Here is a 20,174-nt window from a genome sequence, read left to right on the forward strand (position 1 = left end):
TGATTTCACCGCTGACTTCATCGGAAGCTGTCCACCACGCTGGAAGTTATTTTAAGAGGAGCTTTCACTGCGCTAACACCACTTCTTTGCAGTGAAAGGACAGACCTGGCAGCCTCTTTGTTTCCAACAGCTCCCGAACCGGATCAACCACAGCCACCTAATCAGAGCACACTATCTCAGCCTCTTTTTGCACGTACACACAAACACAGAGGGCCTTCCCTTTTTTTTTTGGTGTGGGGGGGGGCAGTTTTTCCAGCACCATCCGCAGAATCTCCCAGCGCCTGCTTTTCTCTGAGGCTTTGTGAAGTGCTGATAGTCAGCATGAGCCCCCAACACACACACCATCCACACCTCTGCAACCACTGCATGGGGGGCCGGCTATTGTCCTTCATGTTGTTTACCACTGGGATAACGCTGAAATGGCAGGGGGTGTTCTAGGGCACTGTGTGACGCCTCCAGGGAATCAAAAATATGCCCACAGTTCAAGCGGGGATACGTACATACAGAGAGCGTGCAATAATGATAGAAAAGAAAATAACCACATACATGGAGGTTTTGGTTTAGAAGCAATTTACTAACCAGTTTAAATGGATGCAAAAAAAAAACTGATTTATTACAAACAAGAGGCAGTGTCATCTGCATACGGGAGTACATCATTCTTAATGGGAACTGTGGGTGTGGTATGGGTATATTATCGGAAGCACAGACTCAAAACACAAATATATATTTATATTTGAAAAAGTTGACATTCAGCCAAGTTTATGTACCATTAAATGGTAAAGTGTGTGCCTCTTGCACAGAATGCCATTCTGTAGTCAAGCAGTGAAATATAGAAATACACAGATTTCTCTGGTAATAGTGATGACCAAAGATCAAGGGTTGAAGATGTGCTGAGCCTTCGTCCCACAACCAACTTAACCCTGCTGCAATGAGTTCCCATGCACCCCAGCACTCTTTAACCACTGATATGAATGGCCTATTTCCTGCTCCCTTCTTTCTCTTCCCTATTCAGAGAATGTGAACTGAATCTTTATAGCTTTGCTCCAGGCACATTCGGCTAACAGAGGGATCCTCTCTGAAAAGGTGCAAAATAGGAAGTGTACATCGCCTCAGAGGGTGTCACACCCACCGCCTGAGAGAGGACAAATGGATAAATGAATCAAGCTAACAATCTAAATTCAAACTGTAAATTGTGGTTTTGTTTAACCAAGGGTTACACGATTAAACCGGAAGGGTTTTGAAAAATGATAATTGCTCAAGAGCAAAAACACTGGACTCATTCATGTGTAACTCATCAAAAGCCATTACTGATGGCTGCCATTAAAAATTGCTTAATCTTAGATCGAATTAAGCGCTGTGATATTTGGACAATAGCACACATTTTGCCGTATGGAGCAGTTCCTTGGCTGCCAGGGGCTTGGTTAGATGTTGGCTGTGTGCCAATCTGTGCATGAGTGTGTTGCATGCCTGCATGTGTGTGTGTGTTTGTGTGTGTGTTTGTGAGCGCATGTCTCGCCTGTCTAAGGTCATCCCATCAAAAGTTGTGGGCTGAGCCAGAGCAGAGGGTTATGGTGTGTGTGGGGTTGAATTGGTTTATCCGTGTCTCTGTATATTTTGTGTGTGCATGTATTTATGTACAATTTTGCATATACATTTTAAAATATAGTAAGTGCAGTATGTTTTTAGATGAGGTTCAGCAGTGATGTATTATACAAGGACACGTAGCTGATGGAAAAAAAAACATACAAAATAAAAAAAAGGACCTAAAATCAATAGTCTCATTCTCATAGTGCGACAACGTGACAGTGGCCTCACAATCCTACTGGGCTTGTAAACCAGCCAAGTCTCATTGGTATTCCTGGGTGCTGCTGCTAGGTAAAAGGTATTGATGAGCAGACAGATGCACGTGGCCTTGGTATGTGACTGAGTTACTTTATTTCTTTAAGTGTTTGCATGCTTGACTGTTATAGCTTTTTATGGCTGAGGCTTCTACACATCTTTCTTCCATTTTACGAGGCCTGGTGAAGCTCTGAAGCTTGTTTGTCGTGGCTTCAACACACCCATCAAAGGCGGTGTACAGGATATTAATGAAGATACTATTCTTAGGGCCTGTTGTAAGGCTAGAAAAGGAGTATTTCCCTCATAGTACCAAAACGGGGAAAGAGGGGATTTCAGGCTGAAATGTTGAAAGGAGTGGAAAGTGCATCATGGGATGGGTAATGGGGGAGGGGACTGATTGACACTTATGGCAGTGCAACAAGCTGGCATGGCCCTTTTTTTTTTCTCCTCCACCCATCTGTTCATCAGGATTACTCATATAGAGAGGGATGGAAGAGGAGACGGGAGGCTGTAGGAGGGCAAAGACGGGGATGAGGAGAGGAGCTCCATCATCCCAACCTACACCAGCTGAATGCAAACCACTTCTCGGTGAAATAAACCACTGTGATAATGACTCGCTGTTTAAAATTATGGACCAGTGGGATATGGGAGAGTGCTCTCATGGGGCTATTCAGGTAGCATTGATAGAAATGGGCGGTGGAAACATTGTAGTGGTGTGTTATGTAATGCTGCGCTGCAGCGCCTGCTCTACTTACTAAGACATAGCTCCCTACTGACAGATATGTTTTATGGGTTCTCCTTGAGCCAGAAGCAGCATGCTGTGTACTACTGGCCTGTAATCTGTGGAGTTGTTCTGTTAACCAAGTCAGTGTGTATCATCAAGATGCATTGGATGTGTGCTCTAGATCTATTTTTGGACTACTGGAATATAACCCTTTTTCTTATTTTTTTAAATAAAGCAATTAACAATTTGCAGTTTGATTTAATAATGTATGGGTGTGTTACAGTGTGTTTGTGTGTACAGAGCACGAGTGTGTCATGTATCAGCAGGTGAGCAGCAGGTGACATCAGACCATGTGGCTCCTATTTTTGTATTCGCAGGCGTGGGTATTCATGTTGTCCTCTCACCTTTTTTAGCTGTGTTGACATATTGTTACACTCAGAATATTTTTATTGGAAGCTCAAGGCTTTCTGCTTTTACATTTCATTATAAGTGAATAGCTCTTTGGCAGTATGTTGGCTGAATTAAAGATTGATCTTAGACTATTTCGCTGACAGGACAGTCTCTTTAAAGCATGAGCCCAATGTGACACCACATCTACTGTACTCATCATCTTTCACTTCCCTTATGAGTTAATTATAGTTTGTTTTTTATCGGTCACAAGGCAACAAAACAAGCCTAATCAACCACTGCCAACTATAACACACACATCAACATTCAGCACTCTTCATCGATGCTAACCTGATAAATCGCCTTTCCACTCCACTTCTGAACACATATGTTTGTATGCTATCAGTGTGGGTCACACTATATAATGTACATCCATGTAGAGCATATATGTATCCATGCAACAGTGCAGTAATCCACCAGGGTCATACTGAGACACATACACATCAGCAAGATATGTGATTTAATAATAAAAGTAGAACCACAGTAGGTTTGGATGTTGAATGGAGATGCTGATTCATCAACGTAAGAGCAGAGAAGAACTGCAGCATCACAAGACCCAATGTAATGGATACAATAGTGAGGCAGAGACAGTTTAATAATTTGCGAAACCTGACTTACCTCTGAGGATTTAATCTCAGCTGATGTCTGTCTTCAGGACCTACGACAAGAAGGAGAACGCAGCCATTAGTGGGGCCAAAATGAGAAAATCTGTGTGCAGTCATACCGTGAAGGTAAAATCTGACACTGCAAACAATGTTATAAAATATTATGCACCATTACAGCACAGCTCAGCTCTTATCTGAGATAAGACGGGGAAAAGAAGTCCTTGGTTGCAGCCAAATGCAGTGAACATAATATAATGGAGACAAAGGGACATATTTGGCTCTCAAAGCTAACAGACTTGAATCCATTCATCAATGCAGGCCAGTGTCACACACAGCGTAACATGCATACATGGCCACTTCCTCCCAGCTCTCCAGGGAATACCCAGTAAATGACATTGTCTTGCTGAACACGAGCACCTTCAATCAATAACCAAAACGTCTCCAGTCATTTTTATTACTTTTACCTCCCAACAGGGGACACGCACAAATGACACGGTGAACCCCCCCACCCCACCAACTCCCACGAACGGGCTTCCCTCCGTGACCGTGAATGCATTATCATAATCTCCAGAGAGACTCTCCATTCATCTCACATTAGCAAAACAAATGTGTCGGACGAAAGAGCGGCAGCCCGTTTAGACGTGAAGCCATTAATAGTGCAGTTAGCTCGGAGGAGGAAGACCAGTGGATTATGTGAGCAGCCATTAATGAGCCAAGGTCGAGCTGTTTGAACTCGTCGGGTAATGTAAAAGATGAGGGGGGTCTTCCCTGCGATGACATGGGTAAGAAGCTGCTGTCACTGAGAGAGAGATTGGAGGAACGGCAGCGACCCAGCCCAACCCCACGCCATGACCCGTTACCATGGAAACAGAAGGATGTAGAAAGAGAGGCAAACGGGGTGGAAATGAGGATTATTTGTCTCACATCAGCACATTGGAATCGTATTAAAGCCTGATAAGTTGTACTTGAAAGTGTAGCCTAGATGAACCACGCTGAATGAATTTAGTAACCTGGACTGAAACCGGAACAAACTGAACGGAGCCAACTATAAGATCAGAGAGGACAGAGGGACGATGAGGGAGACGTTAACGAACGGAGACAGGGACGCACCGTGACATCAGAAAACCCCCGGCAGGAGAGGCAGAGCGAGGATGATGGAGGGAGAGAAACGGAGGGAGAGAGAGAGAGAGAGAACACATGAAAAAATGAAGGGCGAGTGAGAAACATGCATTATTAAGCGGCAAATCTAAAAGCGCTTCATCAGAGCGCAAGAGAGAGGGGGAGGAGAGAGAGACAGAGAGAGAGAGACTTGAGGGGAGCTGGGAGGTGGCAAGAGAAGAGCTAGCAGGCCTGACGTCAAGTTCCAACACATCGCCATGGAGACGGAAATAGAGAGACCATGTGACTGCAAATAATACTATTTCCTTTTTAAAGGAATAATTCAACCTTTTGGGGGTAATTTGCGTATTTGCTTGCAGACAGATACGATTGATACCATCTAGAAGCTTCAGGGATTCTGTTTTATGAGGGGGTTATGTGCTGGATTATTTGTTAATTTGCTGGGCAAACAAATGGTGACAAGACTCCAGGAAGTCAAACAAGAAGTATCCACTTCGATTATTGTGACATTTTAATTAGTGAGCTTTAAATGTTCCAGTCTTCAGGCTAAGCTAAGCTGACTGACTGCTGGTGGGAGCTTCATAGTTAACGGACAGACATGTTATCAACCTCGACATATAACTCTCAGCAAGAAGGTTAATATGCATATTTTAAACAAACTTTATTGGCATCATTTGCCAACTGGGACAGAAGAGGAGCAACCTGACAAGCGTTGTATTCCACAGTATGTAGCGTTAGACTAATCTCTTTGAGGAGCCTTCAGAAGAATTCAGGAAGCAAAAATAGATCAGATTCCTTCACTTCATCTTCAGGAAGGAACTAAAATATCTCCACGAATGTAAGCTCTGAATACTTTACATTCCCTGGAGATAAAGACGGTTGTTTCTCTGAATGTCCTCATAACAACCACAGAGAGATCACTATGTCTGATTGCTAAAGCCAAATGTCCCAAAGCCTGGTGCAATACCACTGTGATTTACTATCTCTCTCCTGTTTCAATTAGCTGCACGAGTTTATGGATCCACTGGGATCCAGCACCCTGCATGTGTTTGAATGTTTTGGTGTGTGTGTGGTACATGGAGAGGGGGGGTTTAGCAGACCGTGATAGAATAACTGACCCCAGGCATGAATAGAAATGCGGGTGCGTGCAGCAATCAGCGATGGTAGCAGCTGCCCAAAAAAACACTTAACACATGGCCTGGACTGCCTGGCCTCCACACCCACTATAACCATCATCTGTTCCTACATAATAACAAACGCATACACACAAACTGCTAAATTAAAACAACCCCTGTGTCACTTCCCTATTAGAGGTTTAATACATGTTCAAAGATAATTTGGTCGTAAGATTCCGTCGCTGGTGGTCGCCCTCTGCGCTTAATTCAATCCCTACGCTTCCTTCTCCAATATCTCAGATCATATGCCATACCTGCTCCAGTAATAAACACTGAATTACAATTTAAACAAATGTCTCAACGTGCATGGGGGCTACCAGCCACTGCATCTGTATGCACCACCGTTGGTAGAAACATCATCGAAACCCCGACACACGAGCAGACATTGCTTTGAATGTGGGTTGAAATAACGATTAGGGCACAAAAATGAAATTCCAAGTTGCTTGATATCCATTTAATAACATATTAGTAGCAGAGACTCTCCTAAAATGACATGCAATTGGAATTTCTTCTGTAGGCTGACATCCAAATGGATCCGTTCTCATGTCTCTGCCCATTCTCTCCAACCACTGAGAGAGAAAAAAAAGACAAGCTCATCTGTATTGCTTAGACCCAGAACCCAGGTTGCCATGAATGAAGTCAAACTTTCTCACTCTTGGGAACATGTTCCAGACACCAGTTGCCCTGGAGCCGGCTAGTGCAAACAGCAGAAAGCACAAAAGCAACAAATTTGCTTCTTTCAACAAATATAGGGTATCGGCAGCGCACCGACAAAGGGAAAGAGGTGGAAGGCATTTGCCACTGTCTTTCAGTTTCAAGGTAAGGAAAAAAGTATGTCATATTGCCAAGCAACGCAATGTAAAGTATAATACACTTGTGAGACATACCACAGTGACTTGGTAGTCGGCAAGCAGCAGCACTTGGGCAGCAACGACTGTCTGGAGCCTTGAGGTTGTCTGTTCATCAAGTATCAGACATATTATCTGTGTGTGATGAGATTTCGGTGTCGGCCTTGGGGTTATTTATTACCCTGTTCATGTGTATGTGTGTTCTGTGGTCATACTTATGGCGGGAGTAAGTAGAAGTCGGGTGATGCATAATAAAAAGCTATAAATTCAGCATAGGGAGGAGTTTTGGGTGATGGATTAATCCAACAAGAATTACCACCAGCTGTATATCTCCGCCAGCCAGTCATGTTGCAGTTTACATCCATGTCATACATGTGTGTTTTTTTTTTTTTTTAATGACAGTGTATCAGGGCATACAGTTGCAATAAATATTATAAGTATTATGTATATTCATGCCCTAGCTGTAGCATAAAGTAAATAAAAGGGGGCCCAGAGTAGACCCCTGGGGGATCCCACAAATGAGGAACATGCTTTACAGGTTAGTAAAAAGAAAAACGTCAAAACAGTATGGTAAGACTAAATTGAAAAATACCACAAGCCTGTGTCGGGATGGCCTTTACAGCTGCTTTTTAAGAATTACTACTGAAGAATTCAATGTGTGTGCTGGACATGGTAACTGAGAGGAGGTGGTTGGTTACCATGGCTATTTGAAGGTTTTTATAACGGGCTGAGAGCATCCTCCAGATGACAGACAACACACACAGTCCAGTCCCACACAAAAAGAGCAGTCAGAGGGAGCTGGGTTTAATCAGGGAGATTTACGGCTGCCTGAAAGTTGGGTTATTTTCTCTCCCCCCAGAGGTTAAACTCTCCCATCCCCACCGTTCCCACTCCACAATACACCGAGCACACAATGGAGTCATCAAGACTGTCACTTACACACAGAGATGGTAAGAGCGAGAATGATAAATCGAGATTAAGGAACAGTCGGAAGTAGCATTCTTCTGCAGCTGATCCTCCGCTAAGCTTTCTGCAACTGACGGGGAGCATATTGTAAAAGTGTCCAGGTGTGGGAGCTTTCTGGGAATTGGATCCAATTATCAGAGTCATTTTACAGCCCCAACAGTGCAGTGTATGAAAGGGAGAGGAGACGTGAGAGCGGCAGGGATGAACAGAGGAGAGTGGGAGGTCTGGAGCAACAGATGAGGAAACTGTTGAAGAAGATTGGAAGGAAAAAAGGGGGTAGTCCGGCCACAATCAATGCAGAAGAAACACCTCGCCATGTGACTCACTGCTCCATTAAATCAATGTGAGAGAGTGTTCTCTGATGTGCATCTTGTCATGAGTGTTCAGTGCCTTCTAGATATGATGGGCTACCTATTTTGCCATATCTATTTTCGTCGTTATAGAAATGGGAAATAATCTTTATTTCTGCCGATATTACTTTTGATTGGTTTAATCAAGCTGAAGTGGGTGTGTGTGGATTCTTTGCTAATCAGCACCGGATGGTTTAAGACACATGTGATGGCAATCAAGCCTGACTGGTCTGATGAAGCAAAAAGCGTAGTTCGCTGTTTGTTTTTTAATGTAATTTGTCATTAAAATAACCCTGGTGTGTGCTAGCATCGTATTGGCTTACTGTAGTTTACCCTGAATCAGCTACACCCAGGGGAGAAGCATTACTGGGAAAAAAAGAGAAGCTGTACCTATGTGAGTAATATTTTGAGATAGACTTTAACAAATGGACACGTATTTTATAGGTTATGGGACTAGCATGCTAGTATAATTTCCAATGAAGCCTTAATAAGGTGGCCACTGTTATGACTTACCGCCATAATCGCAGAAGAAAATGAAGCTTGACAAAACAGCCCAAGGGTTGAAAGGGTTCATGTGAACATCACACCTAATGCTAATTCAGTCACCATAATAAAACACAGCAGTATTTGTCCTTGAGGGCATTGTGCATGTAAAGACAACATGGTAATCTAGACAATAACTGCCGGCAGAGAGACACAGATGTGAGAAATTAATGTCCTGACAAATTATATAAGACTTATGTCATATAATATAGAATTATCTATATTTTCTCTATGTTGCTTCTATTGCAATGTTGAAATATGAGCGGACACACTGCTTTACAGCAATGTTTACGTCACTTGGAGGCTTATGCTCAGATCCTTACATATGAGAGCAGCTGGAGTTGTCATGGAGAATGCACAACGTAGATATATCACCCAGCCATACATCATTGGACTTGCAATTAGTTCAAGTGGTTTCTACAATTATTTTTCCATCTCTCTAGAAACGATGCGATAGTGGCCAATGTGTCCAGATCTGTACGGATCTGAGAGGCTGTAACTTGCATCCCCACGGAGAGAGTCCAGCAGAATTACAGAGCGGAGTTTTGGCCATCAGTGACATGACATGTCAGCCGGCACCCGTAGAGACCATCTTATCTGCACCACACAAAAGGGAGGCAAGGGAAAGACAATGAGAGGAGGCAATGAGAAATGGAAATGTGGAAATGAAGAGTGTGGGGAACAAAGGGGCTGTTTGCGAGGGAGGGCAAACAGTGGAGGGTATAGGCCTATAGGAGGCCTGGGAGACGTCCAATATTGACTGCATAGCTTCCACCTAACAGAGAAAAGCTGAAGACGGAGAAGAGGAACAGAGGATTGAGGCCTCCTAATATTAGTAACACCAGTGGAGAGGAATTCCCCTATGTGATTTCAGGAAGCGGCTCAGACAGCTTACGGTGACAGCGAGGTGTAGATATTACACTTGCTACATTCTGTTTGGCAGAAACCAAGCGAGATTACTGTAAATGGGATATCACTTTTTTTTTTTTTTAAATGTTCAACAAAGCCAAGGCGTGGAGAGTGATGCCAGATTGTAGCTTTGTCATACTGAGGAAAGCTAGTCTCACACCACTCAAACAAAGCACCTCACACATTGTATATCCTGCAGCAATCATGTGACACAAGAATATGAATTTGCTTCTTTTTTTTTTTATAAAACATCAAGAAATTATGGGGCGTGGTGTTTTTATCTTGTTTTAACTTTTAAGTACGTCTCCCTCAGAGTTTCTCAGGTATGGATCGTCATATTGAGAGCTGATAAAAGGCAATAAAAATACTCCTAATCCCATATCCTGCGACTTTAAAAGACAAACAGAAGTGGCATGCAAATGTCCCTGAGGCCATCCTGAGCCATGATTCATGACCTGAGCGGCGAAATGAAAATGCTTATTTGGATGCCGTCATGGTTCAGTAAGGCTGTGATGCCGTCGCTTTCTTCCAGGATCGCCGTAGCATGAATGGGACACACGTGTGTCCGTATAGAGCAATCAATTCCCGCAGACGTGCGCCCACGCACAGACCGACTTCATTTGCTTCCCCACCTTTTTCCCTGAATTTCTTTAAACAAATGCACCATGACACAACATGGACCTGCAGTCAAATCCAGGGAACAAAAACAGAACCACGCCCGTCTGAGAGGCTCAAAGAAAGAAAGAGAGAGATTTACAATATGCAAAGACGACACTCTTGCTTTTAATTCCCTTTGGATAAAAACGTCTGACAATGATTCTCTCCTGAGAAAAGACGGAGTCCCATTAACCTCATTGTTCGACACCAATCTGGGAACTGAGGAGGACTGCTTATATCTATCCTCTGACACCTTTACACGGCTTTTGGAGCAAAAGAAATTAATATTTTAAAGGAATGGTTTCTTCCACACATGCCAATCATCGCCCATTGACTATATCACCTCAAATTACTGTAAATCACACTCCTTCCCTTCTTCATGTCTGGAGTAAACCAGAACATCGAGTCTCTAGATCACAACGCCTTGAGTTATAATCAGTCGAAAACATGTTTGATTCAAATTAATTAACCCTCAAATAAATTCCATACTTTAAAGCAGCTTTTAATGCAGAAACCACATCTCAACTGTATCCCTCTAGCGATATAATGATACGACAAGGCTGATAGCCAACATGGATGATCTGAGGAGCACCGAGTGAAGATATAGAACATTTCTTCCCGGCCCAGACCTGCAGGATCCATCTGACTCAAGTGTAGAAAGAGAGAGAAAGAGGCTCTGTGATGGACCTACCAAAGTAGCAGGAACTCTGAATCTCTAGTTGCACACATACATACACACACAGGCATGTGCTAATTCACTGCTGCCCACAGGGCTGTGCAGCTCCGTTGGCCAGTGATACTGAGCTTGTGGTGGGCCAGACAACACGGACCCAGCTGCAAAAGGGAGACTATCTCTATACAAAGGCCACAGTCAGCACTTTGGTGCTCTAAAAAACAGATGTCTGTCTGAACTGATGAGTGGACCTCGCAGCGAAGCGGCCCAGGGTTTACATTGGGACAGGCCACGACTCCATCCTCTAATGTTAAATAGTTTGATTATGATAGAACTGTCTTTGTGTCACTTGGAAAGCAAAAAAGAAAGGAGGTATTGAGCAAAATAGCTCTTACGAATTAAAATATAGCTTACTGTGAAAATGACTTGGTGAGAATTTAACTACCTTTTTTTTTTGGCTGGAGGAGTCGTCGTCTAATACAATGCCAATTTGACCTCTGGGATTTTGTTTAACCGAGATACACAGAGTTAACCCACTCCCGCCCGTGTTAATGAGCTTGCAAAAGATCACACAGCTGTCTAAAAAACAGTGGATTCCACTTTCAGCTGCACTGATGCCCTCCGGGTCCCCGTGCCTAAACCAGGGATCAATAATCTCGTTGTCAATAAGACCCCCGTGTGCTGACACTTAGGGATCCGTGATACCTGATACACACTATTAATCAATGGGTGTTAATGTGAATGCTGGTGTGAGTCTAGGGTGAGAAAAGCCTGTTTTTGAGTACTGACTACTCCTGACTGTTTTGTATGCTGATGATTTGATCCTTAACACAATAAATTCCAATCTTGATTTTGAGACCGAAGCCCTCACATCTCTCCGACAGCGCATCCCCAGTCATCCCAAATTTGACCCTGCTACATTCAGGATTGTAAGTGAGTACAAGTGACAAGAGCGGCGGAGCACTCAATAATTTATCCCTCAGCATAGTATTTTGTGGCCCGGCTTTGATACACCAAAGCAGTGGTGCTTCAGAGCCAGAAGATATATTTTTGCATATGCGAGAGGGTATCAATTATTCACCTAGAGTCGGTCATCCTGTAGCTTGCAGCAGCCTCACAAGATAGTGAACAACTAAAGCACCGTATAGTAATTCGGTAATCTTAAAAAAGCAGTTTAAAGAGAAAAAATGATCATCATAGGACCAAAAGACAATGAGGCTGCAACTAAAGACTATTTACATTATCAAATCATCCACCGATTATTTTCTCATCGATGAGTGAAAAACTCAAAAATCCAAAATATGAATTTAACATTATAGAAGGTATTTAAGAAGCTGGAACCTGTAAAAGTTGGACTATATAATTAATCTAATGATTCTAGCATTCTCCATGAAATTATTTCATGCATTAAAAAGTGAAAGCAGAGGTAAAAGAAGCCTTTCTTGTTTCATAAATGTTTCCGAGAGCAGGCTACGCCATTTATGAAGTGCAGGGTGGTCGACATTTATCAGTATCCGGGGGACAGAAAGCAGCATTCTATATTGAATTATCTTGTAGTCCAGTGTACGGCAGTCAGGCCTTCCCTGAAACCATCAGTCTCCGAATAGTTAATTGATAGACAGGGATATATAATACAGAGATGGGGACCCGGCTAAATCTGTGTGTATAGATAGATTGATCCACTGATTTATAGGCTTTAAAAGTAAACAGTTATTTGAGTAAGTCACACAGACAAACATGTGGTCCAACAGTCATGCGACCCTCCCCAGACACCTGATAGCTTGTGCTAAATGGTTACGTGAGTGTTTACTTGGAGGAAAAACCAGCGTGGGAAAAGTAGCTGTTCTTCCACTTATTAATGGCTCTTTTGTCGCGTGAATATCTTGCAGGTGATATATCATATGGCCTCAATGGTTGACTTGGCTTGAATGAATTTGGAACAAAGTAAAGGGGTTTCCTGTGCTTTAGCAAGGACACACTGACACATTGTAGTCATCAATACCAGTGGTCTTCTCAGCTATGTTTGCTTGCTACCAAGCAAAATTCAGCACGGAGACGGCCGACGGCTATATTTCCCTACCGATAAAAACGAGCAGAAGCTAAAAAACGGGTGAGACTTGCTGCTTGCAGCCGGTGGGTAGCAACCGAGTGCCGGGTAAAGGTTAAATGGGCTTTGTGAGTCATGGATCAGAGCAGAAGAGCGGAGGAGAGATGAAGTGGGTTTAGGGTCAATACCAGCAGTGTGTATCTGGTGGGAAAATGCTGGGAGGGGAAAAAGTCACTTTAACGGTGCAACGGGCTAGTGTCCATGGCGATATCACGTGAGAAAATAATCAGTAAAACTGTAAATCCATATGGAAATGGTTCATTTTGAGTCCAATGTGTCACACCAACTAACAATTTAATTCCTTGCCTTCCAGAAGCAGAGAAAACAAGACGTTCATCAGTAAAACATTTGGCTGTCTTGCCAAAAACAATATCTACTGGCTCCCAGCCAAGTCATTAAAAACAGTTAATTATCTGGACGGGTGCAAGAAGCTGTGAAGAAAAGTTAAGGGGAATATCTTTTGTAAGGCAAGCAGTTTAGTTGGCATTACAAATTGGAAATAGTGTTGGTTTCTTTTTCGCATTTGTGCCAGAAAGGAATTTGCAGTAACAACTAAAACAATTTGGTTGTTTTCTAAAGGGAAGCCTCATTCATTGTAAGGTTGATGAGATGAGACTAAGGCCCTAGATCTCTGTGTGTAAACATTCCCTGACCAAGTCTGATTTAAATCTAGCTGTGTGAGGATCATCACTGTGTATCAGATGTCTGATCAGGGACATCAGGGTTATCTCTTCCGCATACCATTTCAGTGCGGTTGTCCCGTAGCTCACGTTGAACTGTAATAAGCCGAAGTGCTACAACAGCAGACGTGGGTGCATGACATCAGGGTGCAAAAAGGCAAGGTGAATGGACAATGCAGATTATCTGGCAGCCAAAAAAAAAAAAAGAAAAAACAGCCAGCTCAGCAGTTTTAGGGGTGGAAAGAGAGCGACGGAGAGGACAAGAGTAGCTGGAGTGGCGGGCTGACGCATTATCACTGATGTGAAACGCAGATGACTTTTATGGGTCGACATCCAGAGGCATTAAATGATGCTGAGCAAGAACAAACAGGACGTGGGTTATTCTTACTGGAACTCACACGCCGAATGCATGTTAAAAACGGATTTATGAGCCGTTAACAACTTAAGGGAAAAGCATCATCAACCTGAAATCAATGTCAAGTTTGGCTCGCCGCACATCTCACGTCTTTACAATAGAAAATGACATAATTCCACTGTTTATACGTGGGGGGGGGGGTTCCCAGTGAGCCTGCAGCACACAGTATGACCATGTGGATTAAATACAATTAAAAGCTGGAATAAGCAAAGCATTTTTAACAAAGACAGATGTGACACAACTCTCCCTGCAGTGCCCATAAAGCCGAGGATCTGCCCGCCTTTAATTGGTTTATCAGTTAACAGATACCTCTTAAGCTGATTGATGACTTTTTCCACGCTGAGAAGCGCTTCTGTTCTTCGTCCTCCTCATCGCCTCACTGGACCGTTTCTTATTCTACAAAGACATTCTTTCAGAACGACCAGACGGCTCTCGTTGAAGGCGGTTTGGCCTCAGAAAGGCCTTCTCTCTGGCGTCAACTGAGCAGCACACATGCGGGCTGAAGACGTTTTTATTTACCACACCACACATGCATTGACGATAAACAGATGCTTAATATAAAGTGTCCCCTTAACAACTGAGGCCAGACCCATAAAATATATTTCCTTACGACTCAATGCCACTAGAATATTAAAACCTCCCAAATGTTCCTGAGGGCAACTTCTACTAAATAATGGACATGTATCGATAAAAAACAAAATATGTTACCACGATATTCTACAGAGATAAATGCACCCTAAGGTGTAGGAAATGACATTAATCTTGCATTAGGGGTTCCGTGTAGGCGTAGCATTCACATTGTCTGCTTCTGGCCAATAAAATGCTTCAAAAAGCAATACATAATTACACACTCTTCCCATCACATGGGCTTGAAGATACATTTCCCTTTAAACTAATCTGTGACGTTGCCTTAAACAAACAGAGTCACTTCCACGCTGTGAGGCATATGGCTTATGAATTAAACCTATGGGATCCGTACCCGGTATGTGCCGACACCCAAAGCCCTGGTATCGGTATCGGGGCTGAAAAAGTCAGGTTGGTGCTCCCCTCGATGCTGGTGCCTTGAACCAATGGGGTTTGTTGGGCGTGATAAGAGGAGCTCCTTAATGGCTCCTTTGACCCAAATCCTCACTAATCATTTTAGAGCTGTGACAAAGATTGTAGTGGGTGGGGGGGGTTTAATATTATTTTTAAACCTCATGTACAATGATTTAAGCTCCCACCACTGGGATTTGAACATTTCTCCTTTGTTTCCCTTAATGCTGATAACAAAAATAAATGATAATTTAAAAAAAATATAGATAGATAGATAGATAGATAGATAGATAGATAGATAGATAGATAGATAGATAGATAGATAGATAGATAGATAGATAGATAGATAGATAGTGTATTTATTGTTTTAAATCATCCTTTCAAGCTGATATTGCTGATATGGTTTTTTTATAACTCAGCAAGTGACAGCTACTACCAGTCTGGCAACTCCTCTGCTCTCACCCACTCGCCCATCTGTTGCCCACCTGATCCACACAAACAACTCATGTGTGGCCCACAAGCAGACTCTCAGCTGCTGACACGCTCCACTCAAATGAGCCTGATCGCACAACAACAACACGTATACGCTCAAAGTCAAACCTTTTAGTGCAATTTCCATGTGAGCGTATACATGTATATGTGTGGAGGAATGTGTGTGTGTGTGTGTGTGGTGACATGCTATGTCTGCTTTTATTAATCTCCAGTCTCTTGCTCTACTTCAGATGCGGCCTGGCACAGCTGGCGATCGCAGCAGCACATCACTCCTCTCCTCTTTTTCTCCTGTCCTCTCCATCTTTCCCTCTTTCATTTTCTCTTCCTCCTATCCCCCTCCTTTCTTTCATTTCCTTACACCTTCTCACCTCCTCCTCCCCCTGTCTGCTTCCCATTCTCTATTTTTCCTCAAATTGTCCGTCCTCTCCTCTTTTCTGCCCTCTCTCCTTCCCTTCCTTTCCTTTCCTTTGGTTTATTAACCTAAATTGATTATTATAACACGTAATACAATAAACAAGAGTCCAAAACCATAAGATGTGCTGCTGTTTACAATATGAAACAAAGAAAAGCGGCACATTTTTTGCTTGAAAAGTGACTGACACAACTACTCGGTTTCATCAGCATTGTTGCTGATTAATTGTCTCAAGTGACTAATTGAGTCATTAACTAATTGTGTTGAAATCCCATTAGTAGAAATATACTCATATATTGAAATTGAGCCCTCAAAGACATCAAACGCACAACTCCTTCTAGTCTTTCATTGTGCAAAAACCAAAAATCGCCAAACTATAACATCATTTTCCAAAGACACACAAAAAAAAAAAATCTACCAGCAACAACAGCAGCAGCAGCAGCAGCGTGTCACCCTCCAGTACCGGCTTTAACTTGCCCCCCATTTTCTAATTCATCAATCTTCAGCCAGTCGTGCTAATTTAATGTGTCCCGGTCTCTTAATGAAAACACCCACCCAAACATGTCCAGCTGTGGGTGTGTGGGGGTGTTTGTGTACCTCCCCCCTTCCGTCCCGCCATCATCGCCGCAGGGGCAATGATGCTATTAACCCAAAGCATCCAGAATGATGTTGCTAATTGTATTCATTTGGCTGAAGCTTCCGCAGTGTTCTCATAGACGCGAGCACGGAGACCAAAACCCGGGATGACTTCATTAACACGTGCACCTGCATTCCTCACTGGTGGTTGCCGGGAGTGAGCAACCTCTGGGGATGAATGAAGATAAGAAGAAGCATCGTTTCCTAGCTGCAGCAGAGCCTGCGGCAATGCGAGGATGGAGAGTCAGAACCGTAATTGCATGCAACGTATGCAGCGTTGCAAATACACAAAACATAACGTTATGCAGCTCAGAAAATGCTGATGTGCAAACCCGATTTTCTCACAGCAGATAAGGGATGGTTTGGCCTACTAGCATCAGTGATGTCATTTTTCAATTTTCCCAGGCAGGTGCGCCTATGATAAGGTAAGTCATTTAGTCAGGATATCGAAAAAAATATGTATTTGCTGGTTCCAGGATCTCAAATAAGGTTTTTTTTTTTTTTTTTTTATGTAATATCGCTGTAAATTAAATCTCTTTTTTTGGGCTGTTTCGAGACAAAACGTGGGTTTTCACATGTTCCACTACTTTTTAATATTTCAATTAGTAAATTTAAATTTTTATGGATAGCAGAATTGAAGCAATTCATTGATTAGTCAACAGAACTACTAATATACTCAACTAAATTAACTTTTTCTATTGTGAATTCCATATTTTCATATTTTCAATTAAATCCATGAATAAAGCATTTTTCTAGACCTGTACAGATTTTTGTAAATTTGGTGTCAAATATTTCTCTTTTTTAAAAGAAATCTGCAGTTTCAATCTCACCTGAGTGAAATGCAAAAAAAGCTGACCCCCTCGGCCCTAATCTGCATGCTGCCCCGAGAACAATATCATCCATCCCCCGTGTCTGGAAAATTGTGCCATCACTTAAGGCGACAGAATGAGAATGAGAGCCCGCCATAAGCTCCATCACCTGGCTTGTGTCTAATGGGCCGTGGATAAATGGGAGAGCGGGAGAGTGACGGTGACAATGCATCTGCCGTGAGTAATGGCTCGGTGCTGGCTCGGCACCAGTCTGGGGAGTTGTCTTCGGCTGGGGGTCACGCCTTGTAATGTCTCTAATACCTGCCGTGCCACGTCACGCCACTGCATTGCATCGCGTTGGACTTTCAAAATAAGATGTACTCCTTATCCTACTGATTAAATAATAGCCCAGATGATCAGCGATTAATGGGTTTTTCAAATGTGGAAATATTACTTTGAGGCCTTTTTTTTCAAATTTGATACATAACATTAGGAATTCTTCACAGCAGATAGTTTGACTTATAGGAGCAAAAGCACAGGTGTTACTTGTAACATTAACGATGGCTCCGCTCAAGAGTCTTCGTGGAATTCACCCATGGTTTCATTTGATTGCTTTCACCTGTGCTTTTCCCTCCATGACACACAACAACAGGCTCACCGGAGATGAATCGATCAACAAACACCACTAGTCATTAGTGGAAAATGATAATATCCTGTGTAATTCTATTGTAACACTAAATTGGAGGCTATTAGTCTGATGATGTGCAATAAAAGTTTGTATCTGTTAATGTGGTTTATAATGAAAATAATAATAAAAATAATAATAACGACAATAATAGGTCATTTATACAGCCCTTATCAAAATGAGCAATTAGCCGACAGCTGCTTTACGAGGTAGACCTAAAAAGTAGAAAGGATAGAACGCCAGACACATTGAATACATTATAACTGTCAAACTTAATTTATGTGCAATAATAATTATGTGCACCATATTGTCTGATACTACTACATCAATACTACTTCCTCAACAGCAGATACACAACTATAACCGATAGTGTTTTTTACATACCAAATATATGCACTGTATTGACATAATGTGTCATTATTTTTATAATTTTATACTTATTTGACTTTACTTATGTGTCTGTGTTACATTACTGTGTCTATAAGCCCTTTATCTATTTATGAGCACATGATTCTTTCTCTCCTCTTATGGAGCAACTAATGATGACCTACAGCTCACATCTAACAGGAAGTAACTATTTCTACGACTTCCTGTCCCCCTCCTGCTCTCATCTACTTTCCAGGTGAGGCAAAGTTCATCTCAAACATCTAAGCTCATTTTAATGTCACAGTGCGATTCACGAAAGAGGAAACCATAGAAACCAGCCTCATCTCTCGTCCCAGCTCTTCATATGAAACGCTGACTTGGAACTTTCTGAATGTTTACGTGCCGATTGGCATTCAAGTGCACGGCTTCCGCGTTGCTCAACGTGAAAGACAGCTTCCCATCCACAGCAGCTGATCACGGCCCAACGCTAAGCTTCACGTATAAAGGATGAGTGAACGCCCCATAACAGCAGGACCTGCATGCACGTATGGTTGAGGGTCAAAGCGAACTCACCGCAACATGTCATACTGTGTCAAGTAGTGCTGGGCTGCAGATATTTCCACTGCATGGAATAACACTTTAAATTCCACACAATGAGTCCTCCCATACATTGGCCTGCTAAACTACAGAGCATCTGTTCTGTATCACCAATCAAGCAGACACCTTTCCTGCAAAGATCACTGGAACATAATGACATGTGGCACCTAATAGGGATTAAAACAACAGCCCAATTCTAAAAAAAAAGGCTCAAACCATCTATTTTGCTTTCAAACATGACAATGAAAAGCAGTAAATCATCACATTGAGAAGCTGAGATGCTTGAAAATGGACTAAAATGATTAATTGAATAATCCTCTCTGGACTAACAACTGCAAATGTTTATATATGTTTACAAATAATAAAATAAAATAATAAAGATCAACCATCCTCTTTGATTGATCGTAATCAATCCAATGCCAACTCCAACTGCAGAGTAAATCTTGAATACAATCCAAAACCCTTTCTTTGCATTTGATGATATATTAGACAATAAATTGATGGGGACATCAATATATTGTCCTTCATGGAATCCTCCAATATATTTTTTTATGTAAGAATCTATGAAACATATTGATCACATAACCCCCCCACCCACCCCCCTCCACACTGTCCAGTAGACACCTGCTGATTATTCATATATATATACGTCTAATGCCAGCAAACATTAGATGTAGTGCTGATTTGAAGTCCCAGCGCTTGGATTGACAGCTAAGAGGAGCCGCATCTAGCAGCATCACCGGCAGACATCAGATAATCCTCTCCGCCTGTGGGCCTCCTGCACCGGCCGGCGACAATAAGCACACCAACCCCGCTTCTGCTGCTGCATGCATTCATCCAGTCGCCTTCAACAACACATTGCTTTCCCTCCCTGCGGTTGCTTTGACGCTTTTCTCGTCGGGTTGCATCTCGATGCTCAAATCCACATTTCTTTTTTCTTTTTTTTTTTTTAAGAAGAGAAACGCGACAGTCGGCGTCCATATTGCTATATTATTTGCACCTGGTCATCCTACTCAAGCAGCGCCGCGCAAAAAGAAAACGCACACTTGACACATCTACTGCACCATTATCCACAAAGCGACATA

General features: G+C 42.5%; 1 protein-coding gene across 1 annotated transcript in view; it reads right to left on the reverse strand.

Annotated features, from left to right (window-relative positions):
• nrcama (neuronal cell adhesion molecule a) overlaps nt 1-20,174 on the reverse strand; it is a 45,146-nt gene that overhangs the window by 24,716 nt on the left and 256 nt on the right. The window contains exon 2 of the mRNA XM_084038971.1: nt 3,629-3,668. The gene's annotated coding sequence lies outside the window, so the exon portion shown is untranslated. The remainder of the gene's footprint in view (nt 1-3,628; nt 3,669-20,174) is intronic.

Source organism: Eutrigla gurnardus (genome assembly GCF_963514095.1).
Source record: "Eutrigla gurnardus genome assembly, chromosome: 21".
Classification (NCBI taxonomy): Eukaryota; Metazoa; Chordata; class Actinopteri; order Perciformes; family Triglidae; genus Eutrigla; species Eutrigla gurnardus.